Source organism: Struthio camelus, chromosome 15, assembly GCF_040807025.1.
Source record: "Struthio camelus isolate bStrCam1 chromosome 15, bStrCam1.hap1, whole genome shotgun sequence".
NCBI classification, from domain to species: domain Eukaryota; kingdom Metazoa; phylum Chordata; class Aves; order Struthioniformes; family Struthionidae; genus Struthio; species Struthio camelus.
In genome coordinates, this window is record NC_090956.1 from 11,960,549 (window position 1) to 11,975,156 (window position 14,608).

At 39.3% G+C, this 14,608-nt stretch overlaps 1 long non-coding RNA gene across 1 annotated transcript; it reads left to right on the forward strand.

Annotated features, from left to right (window-relative positions):
• The first annotated feature begins 1,862 nt into the window (after nucleotides 1–1,862).
• Nucleotides 1,863–6,401, forward strand: LOC138061040 (uncharacterized). Its single transcript, XR_011134639.1, has 3 exons — nucleotides 1,863–1,983; nucleotides 2,324–2,462; nucleotides 5,678–6,401. It is a non-coding gene; the product is annotated as an uncharacterized lncRNA (long non-coding RNA).
• The last annotated feature ends 8,207 nt before the right edge of the window (nucleotides 6,402–14,608 follow it).

The following is a 14,608-nucleotide window of genomic DNA, read 5'->3' on the forward strand; positions in this document are numbered from 1 at the left end:
GGATGTGACCCAGTATGAACAACTCGTATGACTCCATTTGTTTTCCTGCTTTGTAAATCTTCTGGCTCTGTGTACATGTACCTGTGGGAAGAGGAGAGCAGATGTGAGGGAAAGGTCAGGGATGCTGTGAAGTTTGTGAGTCTTTCCTTTTTTCAGTGAGATTTAGATGCATCCTTAATGCAGATGTGAACTGCATAAAGATATCCTTCAGTGAACATTAATTTTGTTATTTTAGGCAAGGTGTAAACTAGAAAAGAACTGAAAAGTACAAATCAGGTAACATGCACATACTGAATGGATCCATCTGCAGCATTGACCCATTTTCATAGTAATATTCAACTTATATGGTCAAGCTTCCTTCCCAGATAGACCCATACCAAAGAGCTGAGTATCAGAAAGAGCTGAGTATCAGAAACAACACTGAAACGGAAGCTGAAACAATGCATGTGTCCACATATGTGTGTATATACAGATATATATATATAAATAAATAAATATATATATATATATATATATATATAAATAAACCTGATAGTATCCTTACTGCTAACACAAAATCATACACATATGAAGCAAGAGCTTTGCTTCATATGAAATTAGAAATTAGGTGCTCTGGAGGAAAGAAATTAGACGTTCTGGATGAAATGTTATTGATCCTTTTCACAGCTGGGGAGTTGGGGTATGAATTGTCCCAGGTTACAAGGGAAGTCAGTGATAAAATCAGGTGTCCCTACATGGAGGCCCAGTACAATACCAGGCAAGAGATTCTAAATTTGATCCCTGAAGCAGTACAGCTCAGGGACATCCTGTCATAGCTAGCTTACTTCCAGTGCTAAGGAGGACTACATCATTTTCCCTTTGAATCAAATCTGCCATCAGTTTCCTCATGTAGAAATGAAAGACATGCATTCGATAGACTCCTTCATTCTTCTCTTCCACCTGAAGAATAATTGAAGTAGACGTTCCTTGAAACTACCTGTTTGTATGTGTAACATCTGCCACGTGCGTTACCTGCCTTCGCTAGAGAAGTTGGGGAAGATGGAACTGTTTTACAATTTCCTGTGATGGAAATGGAGGGCGGGAGGCAAGTCTTTCTTTTTTAAGGACTTTTTCATATCTGCTCCTTCTGTTTTTAAAAAGGAACTCTCTCCTGTGACTACTGAATTGCAGTACAATTTGTTTTAAAACTGTAGGGCTCTTTGGCTTCTAGTGTTTGTTGGAATGACTCTCTCTCTGTGTCCTTTGCCACTATCATTATGCCAAGCATCACCTACGTGAGAGCCATTAGATTAAACCTAAAGATAGTCCTTGATCCAAGAATTTCGTGCTGTAGAAAACAGTCTCTTCCAGTGTGGTTTAATATAACCATAACAGTCTCAGTTGGTGAGGATAATATCTACCATGAAATTTTGATTTCTGTCTTTCCTTCAGAATTGTACCATTCTATTTACATAGGTATTAATAATAGCATTTAGCACTTAGGTAGTTCTTTGCATTGTTAAAGCTACTATAAGGCAACACAGCATTAGAGGATGCAGTTTTAGTAAATCTGTAAATTACAGAGTTTTGTCAATGCCATATTTAGGAAGACATAAGAAAAAAATGCTTCCTTGTAGCTGTAGAGTTTTTGTTAGATTTTAGTGAAGTTTGACGTTATAACAAATAGAAAATCCTTTAATCAGTTCAAGTTATTATGTTCTATTAGCTATAAACATCTGCTAAAGTGATTATTTTCCCACTAAAGGTGAGTTAGTTGAGGCTGTAATACAGTATGCAATATTTTAGGACCAATGCCATCATTGATTTACTATAACGTATATTGAGAGACATTGAAAAATATTCCCAATAAATTGTTTCTGCAGGTGTGCCTCATTTTGCCATGCCCTGATGACAAACACACAGGGAGTGCTATCTACCTACAGCTCTTCTGTGTAGACTACCTGGCAGGAAAAAAGAGCAACTTCATCGAAAGCATAGCCCAAGGTGACTGTTTGGCTGCAACTCTGGTTCTCTGAGCTGTCTTTCTCTTCAGCTCATCTTTCTGGAGTACCTGTTACTTTGCTTTTACCTGTAGGTTAGAGCTCTACAAGGACTTTCAAATAAAAAGAATAGCCATGTAACTGAATACCTTTGCTTTGGAGTCTAAAGGTTTCCCAGAGTCAAAATTTATTTTCATGTTTCCAGGCATTATTTCAGAGTTGCTTTTCTAAGTCTGGCAAACATGGATGCCAGTGGATCATTTTGGAACTAGATATTGTCTGATGCTTTTTCCTCTCTGTTGTCTGGTCTGTGCTTTCCTTACTCATGCTTTCCTCTATTTCAGAATTGCATAATACACAGCTTGGACAGCAAGTTCTTTGGCCTGCTCACTGACTGAGAAGCAGTGCACAATTACTATCTAGCAGCTGGCAAGTCATCACAAGGATATCTGTTCTGGAAGGAAACAGAAGGTGGTTGTTAGTGTATCCTTTGAATGCTGGGTATTCCTACGTGTTTGTGCGGTGCTATCTTTTTGTTGCTAACGCGAGAAATAAAAACGTGCTGACGTGGTCAGTGAGCAGGTGAGATACTGCTATAGGATATGACTAGATCTGAGCAGCTGGGGAGACATTGATCTGGAGGGAGGAGGGAAAGGACACTAGATGGATAAGGCATGAAAACATAAGCTATATAGCCCAAGTTAATAAAATAAGGTCATCCACAGCTCACTTATTCAAGAGTATGTTCATTATGGACCTGTATGCCATATTTCTTTCCCTTATTCTAAAAGAAACAGTAAATTTTCATGTACTGAAAGATAAGCCTAGTTTTGACTTAGTGAATCTTGAAATACAATAGAAAGCTTGAGAGTCTAGACCGGAAGAGTTCAGGAATTTACCTGGGAATATTCTTCAGAGCTGAGCCATGGACTATTGGAAGTTCATTACAGAAGGGATTTGTAGGAACCGACCTGTCTTCCAGGATTAAGCACACCTGACTGTGTGTGGTTATACCCTGCAGCTGACTACACCAAACAGGTGAGTCACAAGAAGTGGTGTGTGAGGAAGGCAGGGATAAAGATTAAAGAGGAAACCTCAGAGAACTGCTCTCCCACAACAGGGCCAGATTTCCTGTGGCTGTGAACCATGTAGGTTGCTGTTGTTTAACGTAAACAGGATTTCTGTAAAGTCTGTAAGAGAGTTTATGCTCAGTAATTCTCTGTAAAAAATACAGGAAAAGTCTTAGGTTTCTAGCTTTAGTTTCTTCAATAAAAAGTGGCCTACATCAAAGTATCAACATGTTACGTTGGCAAGCAATCACGTTTTGTTAAAGCCTAATGAAGAAAGAGCTTCTTTATCATGAATGATTTGAAAAAAGTATTTCAGGGAGAAAAGTTGTTTATACAGCAGTCATACAATTTGAGTGTAGAGGCCACTGGCATAAATAAATGAAAGCAATTTACATATGTACATAAAGGACTAGTATGAGATTCCCATTTGTGAAATGGTGTAATGTACTACAGAAGCTTTTTTAGTGTGAAAGAAAGGCATCAGATGCAATTCTGAAACATATAAAGCTGACTGATTGTGTATAATGCTACACAAAAAAGAGCCACCTGAGAAAATGAGGCAAGAGTAAATGGTATTGTAAAAAAATACTAGAGCAGCATACTAACAGAAAACCTATTGTGTATTTAGTTCAATATTGACGAAAGGTCTCATGGTCCAGGATTACATTCAAGCAGTAAAACTGTGTGACTTCATTGTCTTCCATTATCCTTGAAGAAGTAATGTTTTTTAATTTATGATGCATTAACCTCCCCCCCAAAAAACTTAGTGTAATTGTAATCAGTGAGCTGTGCTTGAAAGCTTTTAAAAACTGCATGAAGCAAAGTGGGCTTGCCTTCAGCACTACAGATGGATAGTCTGAATGTTCTTCCCCAAGAAGAACTATATTTATTAAAAATCAGAAAGTTCCCCTCATCTTTAATCCATCTTTGTATTCCTGTGTTCTCTCAGAGAAGCACAGGTTGCCTTACGAATACGTTTAGCATAGTATTAGTTATTGAAGAAGATTTACACAAATGAATTCCATTTTTTTTTGTGTTGGTGAAAAGCATGTATAACGATGTCTGTTGGAGAGTCTAGCATTTTCATTCGTGTGAAATAGTATTGTTTGCTTTCATATTTAAGTATTATGCAAATGGCCTACTTAAGTTTGAGAGATGTTTTCAGCAACTAAATAGATGCATTCAACATATGTGTAAATTCTGTAATATTCAAACATCTCGCAAAAAGTCCATGTTGTAAAAATGCAAAAAATACAAAACATATACTAGAAACAATGTGGCATAAAAGTTTTTTTTTTTAGTGAAAAACAAATCAGATGTATAGTCCTATATGTAAGATTTTGTAGTCATATTATTAACTCTATTGAAGACTCAATCTGTAATTAATTTTTGGTAAAACAAAATAATGTATATATTAATAATATTTTAATATAATGAGTGCTAAGAGAGACAAAGGAATGTAATTATAGCGTGTAAAGATATGGAGATACTAAACTTGATGGCTGGATCTTAGCTCCCATTGGACTCCTGATTTAGTAGACCATTTAAGCACAAGCTTTTTTTTTTTTTCTCCTATGACAGCGCTTAAATCCAACTTGAACTTTCAGTTAACATCTTCATATTTTTTCCAAGCCTGGTTCCTCTTCTCAATTTTTGAGTAACTTCAATATGGAATTATCTGACTGTTGAAGTAATGGGTCTGTTTCCAGACAGCACGAGAGCAGCTAATCAGCCCCATACACCCAGAGCCCTGAAGTAGTGGTGGCAGAAAACTGCCCAATCTTCCCTCACCCCCATTTGTTTTTTTCACTCAGTAGAGTGAAATTTGGCTACAGCTGAAACTTAATCCACCCACCCAAAGATGAAGGCAAAACTAAGACTAAGGCAAGGGAAGGTGAGATGGGTTTGATGGCCATTACACTGTTACAGAAACTTCTGCAAAACAATGAAAAAAAAAAAAGCCGGTAGTAGTAGCTGCAGAAGTTCAGTGGAATAGCCTCATCCTTGCCATTTCTATTTGAGTTAAAGCTTGAGTTACAAGCCTGTGTGGATGAAATAATCCAGAAATAGCCAAAACACCCATAGTGGGGTAACTGAAAAGAGAGCTCTAGAAGCACTCAGGACAAGAGGAGCGTATTAGAATTATGGTTGGCATGTATAAAAACAGAGAGACACTGAATTGGTAGAATTCAGTTAATCTGTTGTGTAAACTAAAAATCTCCTTGAGCAAAAAAAGTAAAATAACTTCCAATTAGGGTGCTGAATCTGTAATTTAGCAAAATGAAAATTCATGTAAATACTACCAAATGAAGTTTGAGAAAATTGAATTGAATGAATTCCAGCATTTTATAAAGGATGGTAGCATACAAATTTTGCATTTTTGTAAGTGGCTGGTTTTTTTTGCAAACCATCCTCAGCTAAATGAACACTGATGAGAGACTGACATATTTATTAAGTGTTAAATTTGTGCACGGTATTTGTAAGACAATACTAGGAGCCAGCACATAATAGTGTAATCTCCCAGTTGTAACAGTTTGGTGGGATGAGAGAATGGCAAAACACGATGAAAATATGCATATTTGCTTGTTTTTTGTTTTTACATTTCATGCACTTCTTAGCTTTCTGCAGATCAGCCTGGAATGTCAGACAACCGAGGCACATTATATCCTTTTATCTCAGATACCCTTGGGTTTTGTTTCAATCAATTATTGGTTTTACTTGTGAAAGGCAAATTGAAAGTTCATGAACAAAAACTGAGTCTGCAAATTATCTTACAATCCTGGGTATCTGCAGTGTTCAGGGTCAGCATTAGAGGATGAACTCAGTAAATTGCCTGCTCAGACAAGAAAAAAGAAGTGTGATGTTTTTTCTCCAAATTGTAATAGGTTAGTATAGCTGAAAATTGAACAATTGAAAGCATTATCGATTGCAACATCCTTTCCATCATTGTTCTTGATTGTCAGATATTTTGGAATCAAGGGTATCAGTATCTGCAAAGAATCTTTTGACTGTGGTCAATAAATAGTTACCTGGCTAATATTACAGATACAGTAAGTGGGCTGCTCTCTAAGTAGTAGGCAAGTGTGTTATCTGTACGGTGCAGAAGGAAAGGCCACTGTGATCAGGGGTGACCAGCACTGCCAGTTCCTCCAACATGTTTTCTGCCATCCTCCTGAATTTCAGCCCCTCTGGAGGACGCCAGGTAGGTGGACACCTGTCCACCACCTCAGGCTTGGGGAAGAGAGGTATTAAGAAAGGTTGGAACGGCAGTACAGCAAAGGCATTCAAGATCTAGCAATGCCATGGCTTGTTAGACAACACAGGGACCCTATTTCCAGCTGTCGACGTTAGCAGTGATTTCTGATGAGCTCTGAGGTGTTCCAGTGCGGCCCGGGCGGCATTTGCCCTGTGCGAAGCTTGCTCATCACGCGGCGATGGACGTCCTCCTCAGCCCTGCAGCCACGGCCCTCCCTCAGGTGCTCAGGTAGGTTCACACTCTTCACACGCTCTCTTCTCCAGCCAAAGCCGAAGTTTCAGGCTTAGTTGTGCTTCCTCCACGAGTTCTCCCCTCTGGACAAAGCATCTGCCACCATATTCTCCTTCTTCCCAACGGAGGAGTTCTCTCCAGGGAAAGATCACCTCAGCGCCTGCTCCGGGCGGCGCTCAGAGTCTCTGTGGGAACTTCCTCCGGCAGAGTACCCTTCTCTACCAACCTGTCTGAAATGAAAAGTTTAGTAATTCTTTTCCCCCACGACGGCACACCTGCTGCCTGACGTACTTGGCGCGGGAGAGTAACGGCGACCGACAGCGTCGTGGCCCCCGCCGCCCTCGCCCCTCCCGGTGCGGCAAATGGTGGCGGCGCCGCGTGGGAGGAGCAGGTGGCTCCGGGGCCGCTGCCTCAAACAGCTCCAGAGAAGGTAGCTGAAAACTTCCTGAGGCTTTTCTCCTCAATTTCCTCACAGATGTTGCCCGGGGAGGGTGTTGGGGCAGAGCGGGGCGGGGGGGGCCGATGTTTCTCTCACAAACATCCTGGTGTTGCCCGGGGCGGGCGCTGCGGTTTCTCTCACCAGCTTCCCGATATTTTGGCCGGCAGGTGCCGGGGTTTCTCTCACCAACGGTGCGGCGGTGCCGAGGTTTCTCTCACCAACGGCCCGTTTTTTGGCCCGAGTGCACACTGGCTCCCCGAGGGGGCCGGCGGGGCTGCGGCGGCTTCTGGAACCTTCTGCGGGTTGCGGTGCGCCTGCCGCCTCCTGCTGCCCTCTTAGGCTCTGGTGAAAATTAAAACGAAATTTTTTTTTGAAAAGAGCTTTTTAGCCCTTACAGGTGTGTGGCCATTGGGAGAGCAGCTGTTTGTGCCCCCAGCGTGATCTAGCGCAACATATGAAAACAGCCTTTTTGGGAAGCAGTAAGCGGTGCCCTTGGCGCATGGCGCGTCATGTCCCTAGTGCGCGGCGGCGGCGGCAGCTGTGTTTGGCCTCAGAAATAGGCACGAGCTGTTCGGTGCCCCGAGTACTCGTTGGGAAGTACTACGAGGCTCTTCACTGCTCTAACCTTTACGGTATTTCCATAATGGTTGCCTTGCTTCTTGTGCTCTTTATTTGCAAACTAAATTAGGGGATGAGCTCATTAATTAGTAGAGGAGGAGGTGTCAGAATTTAAATGTGCTTTGCTAATATTTACTGAATTTATAAAGCACGTGGCATTAAGGGAAGTGTTGTAGATACGTGGCCTTGTATTTCACATGAAAGAGCCCAAAGTGTAATAGCATGGCTTCTCCTGAGACCCACACTTAAAACATAGAGATCAAACACCTGAAATCCAGTCACTTTTAAGGTGGACAGAGAGTTCTGGATGAAATCTGCAGTTTTCACCACCTCAGGAAGACCTACAAAGTTATTTCTTGTATGTAAGTCATGGTGAATGCTTAGCTTTCCCTGTTAATGTCATTAGTTCATTTGTAAAGACTTTTTTTTTCTTTTAAATAAATCCACAGCAAAATATTTGAATTACCTTCCTAATTAATTTTTGAAATTTATAGTCACTACTCATTTCTAAACATGTATCTGTGCTATTGATGGCAAACCCTCAGAAAGCTTGGAAACCATCCAAACCTTTGGGCTCTTCAAAATTAAGATAAAAACTTTTACCCTTCCTTTCTAGCCAGGCTGTGTTACAGACTGGATGCTCTTTTGTCTTAGTTTGTATTGTTTTCTTCCCTGGTTCTTCATTTTCGCATTACTCCCCTGCCAAATTCATCCAAAATTAAGTTTGTAGCCATATATCTGAAGCTGCTGGGCCCCAGAAAGTACTTGATGCATGGTATGGGACAGGATTCAGTTCCTCTGTCGTTTTCAGTACAAGCTTATGTAGTAGCCCTTCATAACGCTATACCTAATTATAATTGCCTCTGTCTGCCTGCAGACTACCTATCAAATGTGGTTTTATTTAATTGTATAGCACCCCACCAAACTGGGAAATCCTGTTGTCCTCAACTTTTGATTGAACAGAAAAAGGCAAATAGAGATGAATAACTTTTCTGGAGTGACATGTGCAGTAAGAGTATGGCCTTTATGTCTTAGTTGCAGTAATATGATATGTATCAGCATTGCAAAATGAGCCTGAAAATACTGTAGATAAAGAAGTCTATGGCAGAGCAAGGAAAAGAATTTATGAATACTATTTCCTAATCCTTCACTCTAACCACTAAACCCTGTTGTCTTTAAGATCTCATATAATAGAATGTATTGTTATTCCTAAACTGCAACAGTGAATTTTTATTCCAGGTTTACCTCACATATTGTAATGTATTGTGGAAGATGTTGACAAAGCAGAATTTCTAAATGATTGCCAACGTATCATGCAAAGTCTGTTTTATTTACAGCGTCTCTGACTCAGTGAGCTGATAACACTGTCACTTGTTGGAGGTTGTAAGTGGAAAAGGCTACAAATAAACTAAGTCTCTAGTTATATACAAGAAAAGTGCTATCTGGAAATAGGAAATTATATAACTGTGTAACCAGATCATTTTTTACCCAGCCCTGGAAGTAGTTTTGCCCTTTGCTGTCATTTTTTTGTACACTTATTTTCTTTCTTGGGACAAGTGAAATATTTATCAGATATAGGTAGTTGTATGCTTGATCTGTACATTTCTACAGGAGAAATACTGGAAGAAGTCTGACCCTAACCTTCTTTCATCCTGAAGGGTTTTGGTCAACTTCTGTCTTTGAAAAAGAAACATAGAATTCCTCTGAATGTGAAGTGAATGAAAAACAGTCTCTGTTCAGACCAAAAGGGGTTACTTAGTTCTCTAAACATGTCAGAGGACAGAACTCTTTCCAGCGTCTGCAGTAAAATGGCCTAGAACATCTTTCATAGCTTGTTATTTGCTCTTGGTAATAGTGGTGGAACAAGAAGATCCCACATGGTTCAGGTTCTTGGTGTCCTCTGTTAATAGCAATGTTTTAAAAAAACTGAAACATCAAAACCAAGCACAAAACCCTCCCATTCCCGCACTAATTAGTGAGTAGCATACTGCAAGCCAGTAAGATAACTACGGATGTTTGACTTAAGAAAAAAGTGTCGTGGGCATGCAGGAAAGTCGGACAGGAAGATAACCCTCACACAAAACCAAATATTGCATTTAAAAAAGATGTAGTAAGTACAATATTAGTCTCTGTTGCTTTTGGATGTGGGAGGATAATTCATCCTTTATGATTCAGGAGCAGAGATAGTCACAGGCCATATTTTCTCAGTGAGTATTGATGGGATGTATTTGTACACATTGATGGTGAGTGTTTTGGGTCGTTACAGCTATGTCTCTTGTGAAGTGTGGAGGTGTTTGCATTCCTGACTTAAAAGAGCTGTGAGGGCTTGGGAAAAGCAGTCTCTGAGCAAGCTTGTGTGGAACGTGTGTGTGGCTTTCTTTAGCAGAACCAGGCATCCTTGCCAAGCTCTTTGGTACTGAATGAGCTCGATTTAGAGGGTTTGACAGTTAAATAGGAGAAGAAGGAAGGCAGAGCAGTGCATATTTCTTGAAGGTTAATGATAGGGAAGTTCTTGGATTCCAGCTTTAATGCCTGGGTCCTGCACGCGTTCAGCCCAAGCAGTTACTGGGTGCATCATAGCTACCTTCTGAGTGCTAGGTTCTTCTCTTTCCTCCTTCACAGTAAATGAGGGCTCTGTGTTTTCTTCCTGATTCTCCTGTGTGAAGATAAAGGTTGTGCCCTGCCTATAAAGATTATGAAAAGGGTAATTTTTTCTTCTGATTTTACCTCTATAGTGCAAAATTTGAGATACTGGGATGACTCTTCTGTAGAAGACACAACTCCACCTTGTTATTTTCACACTTTCTCTTCACTTTCTGAAAGTCTGCTTTTCTGTTTCTCTGGGAGCTTGGGCAAGTTTCCTCAGTGTCTGAAAATAGTGTCATTTTCATTTTTTTTATGGTCAGGATTGTACCCAACTTGATGTTCTGGCTCCAATGTGAAGGAAGGAGAGCAATGCTGTAAAGCACTCAGTGCAGGCATCATAGCCTAGATGGATGGTTCCCAGACTGTTGACTCAGCAGCACTATTCTGGATCATTTCCCGGACCCCAGGTTTGCTTGCTTTCATACTTTCAGAGAGTCTTTTCAAAATGGATATAAAGTTAGATGGCATGAATTTTTAAAAGATAGGCATAAACAGAAGCAGACCTGCTCCCCCTTGTCTTTTACTGTGAGAAGAAAGAAGTACATATACCCTGGAGATGAGGAATTATAAAGAAATTTGAGATTTTTTCCATATTCTTTAGCTTTTACTGTTACTGAAGTGTCTCTTACTGATCTATAGGCTTTCATCCTTTTGTAGGGTTTCTATTCCATGTATATGGAGAGAGCGTGAGTGGGATTTCACAAGTATGTTTATTGTTAGCTCTTGGCCACCACATTTTTTAGACTTGTAATTCTTGCCGTGGTTGGTTGCAGTGGAAATTTGATTGTCCTTCATGTTCTGCAAAGCTTTGATGTAGTGTTTCCACAGTGCTTTGTCACTTTGATCTTTCCTTATACTAGTAATCCTTTCCAAGCAGTTCTGGAATACCTAATACTAATTTAATTCTGGTACTGTTAGTAATGAGCAACTTGTTTAGATTGACTATTGGTTTACAAAGCCACAAAACAAAAATATTAATTTATTATTTTTTAAAGTTCAAGGCTTTATAGGGTTCTTTTTAAAAAATGTATACATACTTTCCTATGTTAGGTTTTCTAAGCTATGAACTGTTTGAGAGAGTAGGCTTGCCATTAGCGCTGTTTGCTTGTTTTTCAATAGTAAATAGCAGACTAAATATTAAACTAATGAATAGTAAACAAAAGCTGCAAATAGAGAATACGTGACACAAGTTTTGGATTCTGGGTAGGTGGAAGGAAAAAGGGCAGAAAATAAAACATCCAAGTTTCCTTGAATGGACATTTAATCCCCTGCTTATCTGTTTGAATATATTGTAGAAATATAAATCTCTGTTTCCTCATATTCCTTCTCCTTTCCAGCTGTCTTGCTTTTTATGATGCATAACAGATTCAAATTAAGAGTAAGCCTTGTGATTTCTAATCTTTTATTTCCTATTTGCATAAAAACACTAAGTCTACAGCTCCGAAAGGAATGCAAATATAGCATCTATGTCATAATTAGAATTTAGATATTTAGGAAAAAGGGAAAATGGATTTAGAGTTTGCAACTGTACATTTTATTAAATATATAAAAGCATTTTGTTAAAACAGCCATTTATCAGTATAGATATTAAGTCAAAGTTGTAGGCAACTGAGTAGAGTTTTTAGAGATTGCATACTAGGTATGAGAGGAAAAACAAAAGTAAAAATGAAAGGTAGAAAAAAGGATTATGTGAGTGCAGAGATCAAAGGTGATTTACAATGATCATAGCTTTCCTCTTGCCAAAAAAATCAAACAGAGGTTTGCAGCACTTGATTTGTTCTACAGCTGCACTGTCTTGCTTTGGACTCTAGTCTGCTAAGATACCAAATCAGATATGCTTATTTGTCTGTGTAGCACTTACGCTGTCAAATGTTTTCTTCTGTTGCGCAGACTCATTAGTAACAACAAAGTTTTGCTGTGTTTGATACTACAAGGTGGACTGTCTTGTAGTTCCTGTTCTCAGAATGGCATAGGGTCAAGGAGGCTCTTGATAGGTTCTTAACATTATTTCCATATTATTTAAAAGTTTTGCTAGGCTATGTAAGCCTTACTTAGGATTTCCAGGTTTTAAAAAATAATCTCATCTTCAAGAAAGTTTATATTCTTTTAAGGATTTCTTTTAAGATGAAAAAAAATTTAGATCCCTCCCTGTAGAAATTTCCTTTCAACTTAAAAAAAAAAAAAAGAAAAGAAAAAAAAGAATTACTTTGTGATAGGCATTTCTCCAGGGCTTGTTAGCTACACAGACCCCCAAGTGCCTTCCTTGAGTGGTCTGGTTATCCTGTGAGGATTTTGTTCATGTTTTAGACTTTCCAAACTACTTGGTGTCTGTGATAGACCTTTCAGATTTTGTATCTTGTAGTATTTTTATGACAAAGTGTACTGAGAAAGTGTTCCTGCAGGAGAAAGTGTTCCTTTCTTTTAGGGGCTTCAGTACATGCACACTGCTGAGTATCCTGAATTAATTTGCTTGCATAAATCCATCATGTAGGGATAATGAAATCATGCAGCGCGGAAGAGATGCAGTAACGCTCTTCTGCTTGTCATTTCTCTGTCCATTACTTGGGAGTACTGCTGTTGATCCTGACACCGAAGCTAGTAAAAACACGCAGAGTATTCCTGTTGGATGGTGATGCAGTAGCATCACTGTTGTCTTTGTTCTCCTTTTGCACCATTGAGATCTGGTTTCTCATGACAGTGCTATTCGGATGTGAACGGGAGAATCGTAGGTTGCAATGTATTATCTTTGTGTTTTTCTTAAGCATCTGCATGTGGTCCCACCTAACTACATGAATTCTTATGGGAAATATTACTTCACTGTTCATTGAATTGCTAGCTGTTGCATTTTTCTGGAATGCATCTTTGGCAGGTAGTGGGATATGTCTATAATAGCTGAGCAAGCCATGCCCCAGTGTTGGGTAGGGAGAGAATCATTCCTTTCTGATCTTTATGTTACCTGCAGACTTCATATCGACATTTTTCTCCTTTGATGTGGGACGAGACCACCTGTTAATCTGACAACAGGGGTTTTGACTGCTGCAGACAAGATGAATGGCGTTTGAAGTAGAAACTTACCTGTGAAAGGCTACATAGTCCAGTGCCTATTATTTGGGGTAACTGCTTTATCATGTGACGAACATTCAGTCAGTCGCTCTAGATAAGTAGTGCTGCAAGTGACCTAGAACTCTTTTTGTTTCTGTTCCTTTTTGTAATTAGACAGGCAGAAACATTTGCTTTGATCAGTCATCTTTCTATTTTCTTCTTTTCTTACCCCCAGGTACCAGCTTTTATCATTTCCCACAGCTCCATGCATACAAACACTATAAACAAGTAGTAAAGTGTTGGAGTCATCAGATACAGTTCCTCGGGGAGCCCCACAGAAGAGAAGTAGATCCTGATTTTTGCTACTCTTGCTGTGCTTATGTTAAAAATCCCATGACACTGATCTGGCGCTCATTTATAAGAAACAAATTCATTATCAGACAAGGTAATGTCTGGAAATGACAAGTCCTGGAAAACCAGGATGTTTGCAAATTTCTGGTGGGTATTATATGCCAGCTAAACAAGGGGAACATATATAGCAGTAACTCTTTCCCATTGGGTTTTAAGCAAAAGTGGGAAATAAGTGTTGCCATTATCAACTACTACATTTGCATATTTATTATATTGTGCCAGTGAAGAGCAGGGCTGTGCATAAACTAACGTTACAGCTGACAAGGGATGTTTTCTGGCTTGTGCCCCATGTAGAATCTTATTGCTGTGACAATCACTGGTTTGATGCCTTCCCAAATGCTGCATTTTGAAATAGCTTCTTCCAGGGAAGCATCGTCAAAGAATTCCCTCAAGATTTGATAGCTCCTACCATAATGCAAATTACTCTTTTGTGGTTTTTGCTTGCAATTTTACTCAGTGTTCTTTGTATTAGGAAGCGCTATCCGCAGTGACACATTGGTGAAATATAGATATATTTAATGCAAGTTATAAAATGTCTATAGACTATCCTTCTTCCAATCTGTTATTTGCTAAGATGACCTTGCAAACTTGTAATGCATTTTGTATTCCCTATATCATTAATTATTTATTTGTTGAAAGAGAATTATCTATGAGAAAAAAAAATCGTCAGTATCAGCCCAAGATAATCTTTAAAAAAAAAAAAAAAAGTCATTTCTATGTCAAGAAAGCGTAACGGCAGATAAAGCATGCTGAAGGAATACTAGTGCAGCTAAAAAACAGATTTAGCATGAATATCATATGGTCATCTGGATCTGATGTACTGTAAATTATTAGGTCCAGTCCTGACAGTTGTCCCTGCAGCTTGTGATGTTAAGGAAGTGATAAGAACCTTTAAACTAGCAGAAGTCCTTGGAAA